The sequence below is a fragment of the Eriocheir sinensis genome, chromosome 30, assembly GCF_024679095.1.
Source record: "Eriocheir sinensis breed Jianghai 21 chromosome 30, ASM2467909v1, whole genome shotgun sequence".
In the NCBI taxonomy this organism is placed as follows: domain Eukaryota; kingdom Metazoa; phylum Arthropoda; class Malacostraca; order Decapoda; family Varunidae; genus Eriocheir; species Eriocheir sinensis.
Window position 1 is genome coordinate 1,507,023 of NC_066538.1, and position 7,274 is coordinate 1,514,296.

Consider the following 7,274-nt stretch of genomic DNA (forward strand, 5'->3'; position numbering starts at 1 on the left):
TCATTACCTGTGGCATCTTACCTGGTCACCTGATGCCCTTCTGTACCTGCTTGCATCACTCCACCTGTTGAGTTTGTCCAAGGTATTTTTTTTTTTTACCGTACTGTTTTGTTAGTCTGGTACCAACATTGATTTTATTTACATCCCTTTCCGTCGTCAGTATCTTCTAATCGCCCTTCCTTCCTTCCTTTCTTTTCCATATAACTTAATTTGTGTGTTTCATTTACTAATTGATACCAACCATTTTTATCCACACCCAATTCTGGCGTCAGCATCTTCTAATCACCCTTTCTTCCTTCCTTTCTTTTTCCATATAACTTAATTTGTGTGTTTCATTTACTAACTGGTACCAACATTGATTTTATTTACATCCCTTTCCGACGTCAGTATCTTCTAATCACCCTTCCTTCCTTCCTTTTCCATATAACTTAATTTGTGTGTTTCATTTACTAACTGATACCAACCATTTTTATCCACACCCAATTCCGACGTCAGTATCTTCTAATCACCCTTCTTTCCTTCCTTTTTTTTTCCATATAACTTATTTTTTGTCTGTTTCCTTTACTAACTGGTACCAACGTTGATTTTATCCACACCCAATTCCGTCGTCAGTATCTTCTAATCACCCTTCCTTCCTTCCTTTCTTTTCCATATAATTTAATTTGTGTGTTTCATTTACTAATTGATACCAACCATTTTTATCCACACCCAATTCCGACGTCAGTATCTTCTAATCGCCCTTTCTTCCTTTTTTTTTTTTTTTATAACTTGTCCGTCCATCTTTCTTTCAGTAATTTATAGTCACCTTTATTTTATTCACATGCCTCTCCATTATCTTTTTTCCTCCTTATTTCCTCGTCAAACTATCTTCTTATCACCCATCATTCTCTTCCCTTCAACTTTCCTGGTCTATCTTCCTCGTAATAACTGATAGCAAGGTTCATTTATTTTACATGCCTCTCCGTCATTTTTTTTCTTCTACCTTCCCTCGTCAAGCTATCTTCTCATCACCCATCATTCTCTTCCCTTCAACTTTCCTGGTCTATCTTTCTCGTAATAACTGATAGCAAGGTTCATTTATAACATACCTCTCCATCTTTTTTCCTTCTACCTTCCCTCGTCAAGCTATCTTCTCATCACCCATCATTCTCTTCTCTTCAACTTTCCTGGTCTATCTTTCTCGTAATAACTGATTGCAAGGTTCATTTATTCCCACACCTTTCTCTCATAATTTTTCCTTCTGCTTTCCCTCGTCAAGCTATCTCCTCATCACCCATCCTTATCTTCCCTTCAACTTTCCTGGTCTATCTTCCTCGTAATAACTGATAACAGGGTTCATTTATTCCCACACCTTTCTCTCATAATTTTTCCTTCTACTTTCCCTCGTCAAGCTATCTTCTCATCACCCATCCTTCTCTTCCCTTCAACTTTCCTTGTCTCTCTCCCTCGAAATAACTGATTGCAAGGTTCATTTATTCACAAACTCTTCCTTCATTTCCTCCACTCACTGCTACCTCATCCAGGGACTTGTTGGTGGGTTCTTCTAATCCCTAATACTCTACACCCTCAGGTTAAGGCAGAGGAGGAAGGTTTAGATAAGACAGTATTAAGTGGAATCTATTTTTATTGAAGTCAAGTCGTGAGGGGAAGCAATTTCTGGCTCCTAGGTCGTGAGGGGAAGCAATTTCTGGCTCCTAGGTCGTGAGGGGAAGCAATTTCTGGCTCCTAGGTCGTGAGGGGAAGCAATTTCTGGCTCCTAGGTCGTGAGGGGAAGCAATTTCTGGCTCCTAGGTCGTGAGGGGAAGCAATTTCTGGCTCCTAGGTCGTGAGGGGAAGCAATTTCTGGCTCCTAGGTCGTGAGGGGAAGCAATTTCTGGCTCCTTATACTCAAATGTTCAAGGTTAGACAGTCTTCAGGATGGAGATAACTTGTGTTCACCCCGACAGAGATTGAACTGGTCTCTCAGCACTCTTCAACACCACCACACTGAGGTTAGAAAGCGCGCACCCTACCCCTTACCAAGCCTGAACTCTGTAGGAGGCAGCCATGGCCTTATTCGACTTCCAGCACAGGCTTTCATGACATATATGGCCTGTGGTGGAGTAGGTTGAAGATGTGGCTGCCTCCTAATGAGTTGAGGCTGGGTGAGAGGCAGGGCGAGTCTCACTTCTAACCTCTGAGTACTGGCGGCATTAACGAGCGCTGAGAGGGTGACTCAATCCCTGTCTAAATATGGCCTTTGAGAATATTAAAGATGGTTGCTAGCTCAGGTTAGGTACTACTTCTAACCTCTTTACTGGTGGCATCAAAGAGTGCTGAGAGGGTGACTCAATCCCTGTCTAAATATGGCCTTTGAGAACATTTAAGATGGTTGCTAGCTCAGGTTAGGTACTACTTCTAACCTCTTTACTGGTGGCATCAAAGAGTGCTGAGAGGGTGACTCAATCCCTGTCTAGATATGGCCTTCGAGAACATTAAAGATGGTTGCTGAAGCTCAGGTTAGGTACTACTTCTAACCTCTTTACTGGTGGCATCAAAGAGTGCTGAGAGGGTGACTCAATCCCTGTCTAAATATGGCCTTTGAGAACATTAAAGATGGTTGCTGAAGCTCAGGTTAGGTACAGGTACTTAAGTTGACTGAAAATTTCCATCCATTACAGAGTGCTGGGAGTACAACCTTGGCCTTCAGAAGAGACATGATGCGGCAAACCAGCTGAGCCTCTGATGTGCTGGAAGGCCACCGCACCAGAGGCCACTTCTGCAGCCTGTACCAGACACCCCGGCCCCCACTGTGGACATGAAGGAAAGGCGACCCACTTACACTCGTGGTGGGTGGCAAGGCTTTAAATTAACCCAGACTGGTGCGTGTGGTGTAGATATAAAAATGCAATGACACATGTATAAGCAGACCATGTGCCGTTGTGAGTCGAAAAAACCCTTGCCAGCCACCACGAGGAAGGGCAGGTCACCTTTCCTTCATGTCCACAGTGGGGGCCGGGGTGTGGTGTCAAGTGCTGCAGAAGTGACCTGTAGAACACTGACCTTTAAGCTTATCAGTGGCTCAGTTCGTGTGCTGCCCAGACACCTATTCTGAGGGTCTGGGTTCGACTCTCGGTACTCAACTAGTTATGTACATTATGAGATATTTCACTGCATAATTCCAGCTGTTCTGATGGATACTGCTTTAGTGTATGTACATTTTGAGATTCTTCACTGCATAATTCCAGCTCTTCTGATGGATACTGCTTTAGTTTTTATGAGATATTTCACTGCATAATTCCAGCTGTTCTGATGGATACTGCTTTAGTGTATGTACATTATGAGATATTTCACTGCATAATTCCAGCTGTTCTGATGGATACTGCTTTAGTGTATGTACATTATGAGATATTTCACTGCATAATTCCAGCTGTTCTGATGGATACTGCTTTAGTGTATGTACATTATGAGATATTTCACTGCATAATTCCAGCTGTTCTGATGGATACTACTTTAGTGTATGTACATTATGAGATATTTCACTGCATAATTCCAGCTGTTCTGATGGATACTGCTTTAGTGTATGTACATTTTGAGATATTTCACTGCATAATTCCAGCTGTTCTGATGGATACTGCTTTAGTGTATGTACATTTTGAGATATTTCACTGCATAATTCCAGCTGTTCTGATGGATACTGCTTTAGTGTATGTACATTTTGAGATATTTCACTGCATAATTCCAGCTGTTCTGATGGATACTACTTTAGTGTATGTACATTATGAGATATTTCACTGCATAATTCCAGCTTTTCTGATGGATACTGCTTTAGTGTATGTACATTATGAGATATTTCACTGCATAATTCCAGCTTTTCTAATGGATACTGCTTTAGTGTATGTACATTATGAGATATTTCACTGCATAATTCTAGCTTTTCTTATGGATACTGCTTTAGTGTATGTACATTTTGAGACTCTTCACTGCATAATTCCAGTTTAGTGTAACCAGTAAAGACATTTGATTCAAGAGGAGATTTTTGTTCTATTCTAATATTTCTTCCTCAGGCTTCCCAGGGAGGCGGACAGACGTGAGACAGCCAATGAGAGCCTAATGAGAGGAGACAGAAGAGGAAACAACTATACATAAGAGAAGGAAGCAGAACTGAGGAGGAAGAGCGAGAACACTGATTGTGATAAAGGAAAGGAGTGAGGAGAAGAAAGAAAAGGAGACAAAGAAGAAACATATAAGAAGCAGAAGTAGACAGGGCAGTAGGTGTGTGTCTGTACCAGTCTGTATGGAGGCAACGGTGATTAGGAGAGACAGACTGAGCGAGGGACGGCATACCTTTGTCCCACCTGGTCTATGTCTCCCAAACACTTGCTTCCACACAAACCATACCTACTGCTATCTTCACTGCTTCTTAGTCCTTATATGTCCCTTCCTTTCCTTCCACTATGCTCTTCCTTCTCTTTCCTTCAGTGCCATCTCCTTTCTTCTTTTATCAAGTTGTGTGTTGTTCCCTCTTCTCTCTCCTCTTGTGGGTAGGTAGTCTCGGTCCACTCCTCTGCTGTCCAATACTCTACAGTGTATGATCCTCTCTTGTATATGCATTCTCTCTCTACAGGTGAAGGACTCTGGATACTGCTGTGAAGGTGGATTTGGATTCTCTTCTGGAGCCTGACGTACTCTTACACTGGATGCTGGCCGATGTCTGGACTCTGCTGTGTTGGTGATAACCCTTCTGCTATGGATTTCCGAGGCTGTGTTATATATCGTTTTTCTGGAATATCTTGGTAAGTATCTGTTGGATCACTCTGATACTTTGCCACAGTTTGTTTCACACCCTCCGCTAATATTTTTCGGCATAGTGCATTATTATCAGAGGGTGTGAGGAAGGCACAGACTCTTGACACTTGAAGGGAAATAGCGAAATGAAAGGACAGTAATCGGACAGGGCCAGCGTGTCGTCTCTCTCTCTCTCGAAACATTTATTCACTTCTAACGAGCTCCAGGAAGAGGCGATTCAATCCTTTGATAAGCTGACCAATAAGATGCTGAGATTTGCAACACTTATAGAAGACAGTGTTGTAGAGGATCGAAGATGCTTAACTGGTATCAAGTGAACCCATTAATAGAGTTGAGTGCGTGTTTTCTATTTTCTTGAGGATTTTGAGTTGGCAATACTGCAACCCTCCCCTCTCCCCTCTTCTCTTCACCCGAGAAGATACCGTGGATATATAGCTGCGTAGCGGATGTAAATTCTGATACTGCTGATAAACTACGGCAACGTTTGGCATTAAATAGGAAAACACCGTGTGCCGTATATGAAAAGAAATACTTGAAAATTTTACACTGGCTAGAGAGAATAATAGAAATAGAAGACACATATGCAGCTGGGCTATAGTGGTGGGTGGGTGGGGTCTGGGGAATGACGTCACGCTGGCCCTGTCCGATTACTGTCCTTTCATTTTGCTATTTCCCTTCAAGTGTCAAGAGTCTGTGCCTTACTCACACCCTCTGATAACAATGCACTATGCTGACAAATATTAGCGGAGGGTGTGAAACAAACTGTGGCAAAGTATCACAGTGATCCAACAGACACTTACCGAGATATTCCAGAAAAAAACGATATATAACACAGCCTCGGAAATCCATAGTAGAGGTCCTGGGTGCTGTGTTGGACTCCTCTGCAATTCCCTTCTGGTTGCTGTGGTTGTGTGATCTGCAAAATAAACCAATCTTAGACACACTTCCGTGGCATTACTTAACTAAAACATATATGGACACACGAAGGTAGTATTGACGATGTTACATTTTGATCTATAATACCCTGTCCCCTTACAAGTGAGTCGGTCCCCCTTACAAGTCCGGTCCCTTATACAAGTCCATCCCCTTATAAGTGCGTCCCCTAACAACTCAGTCCCTTTACAACCAGCGCCTTCCCTCCCCACACCACACCACCACAGACTTAAGCCGTGACAGAAAATATACAAAAGAGTGTCCTCTCCCACGACACAAGGCACAGCACCCGACACATCCACGACCTCACAACTACAGGATAACAAAGACAGTGATGTGAGGAGAGCGCCCATCTGCCTGTACTCTCTGGCTGGACATCTCTTCACACCCATTCCTTTGTTACCCAGCCGTCCTTAGGTGTGGGTATGTCGGGTGCTGTGGTCTGCATGCTAGGGGGAGGAGGCGGGTGACTCTCTCCTGTAAGTCTTCGGTCACAGAGCATAGTGACGGCATAGCTTGGAGAGGTTCGACTTGGCTCTTGATGGGACAGACTTGGCTCGGGGAAGGAATTTTTTGTTTTTGTTTTTTTGTTAGTGTGGTGAATGAACAGAGGAGGTGCTGAGAGAGGGATATGATAAGGGGAACCAGGGAGAGATTAGATGATTCAGATAACCACTTAATCTTCCTCCTGTACTCTCTTCCTCTTACTCATTTTTTCTTCTCTTCCTCTTCTCATGTTCTTCCTCTTCCTCTATTTCGTTGTCCTCTTTTTTTCCTTCTCTTCCTCTTCTTATGTTCTTCCTCTTCCTCCTTTTCATTGTCCTCTTTTTTCCTCTTTTTTTTCCTTCTCTTCCTCTTCTCGTGTTCTTCCTCCTCTTCCTCCTCTTCTTCTTTATCATCCTTCTTTTTCTCCTTATCTTTTTTTCTCTTCTAACTCTTTCTCTTCCTTTTTCTCTTCTTTCTCATCCTCCTTTTTCTCCTCATTCATTCATTTTCTTCTTCCTCTTCTTCTTCCTTCTCCTCTTCTTTCTCTCCCTCTCAGTACCTGGAAGAAAAAATAACCGACATTAGTAAAGGAAAGAGGAAGAGGAAAAAGAAGAAGGGGAGGAAAAAGAAGAGGAAAGACCAGGGTACTAGTGGTGAGGACCCTTCCCCGCCGTGGTCACTCTTGCAGGCAAATGCGGGACACGTGAGAGTGGGTCAGTGCATCCGCGCCCACCAAGGAGAGAGCACAGTAGACCCCCGCGACCAACACCTGCGGCCCGACACTACAGGGAACACGACCACTGGATAAGCGAACAAACCCTCAGGAGAAAGGTAATGCGCGAAACCTTCCTTCCCATATAGGTTCCAAAAGACACTCGGATTGGAAGGAAGAGATATTGAAGGGGACGAAAGGGAGATTAGAGGAAGAGAAAGGGATAGGAAGGAAGAGATATTGAAGGGGACGAAAGGGAGATTAGAGAAAGAGAAAGGGATAGGTAGGAGATATTGAAGGGGACGAAAGGGAGATTAGAGGAAGAGAAAGGGATAGGAAGGAAGAGATATTGAAG

The 7,274-nt window shown here is 43.3% G+C and overlaps 1 long non-coding RNA gene across 2 annotated transcripts; it reads left to right on the forward strand.

Annotated features, from left to right (window-relative positions):
* The first annotated feature begins 754 nt into the window (after positions 1-754).
* On the forward strand, positions 755-5,731 carry LOC127005415 (uncharacterized). 2 transcript variants are annotated; one of them, XR_007758504.1, is made up of 2 exons: positions 755-2,383; positions 2,499-5,731. It is a non-coding gene; the product is annotated as an uncharacterized LOC127005415 (long non-coding RNA). The 2 variants fall into 2 exon arrangements; XR_007758505.1 differs by having other exon boundaries at positions 755-2,270.
* The last annotated feature ends 1,543 nt before the right edge of the window (positions 5,732-7,274 follow it).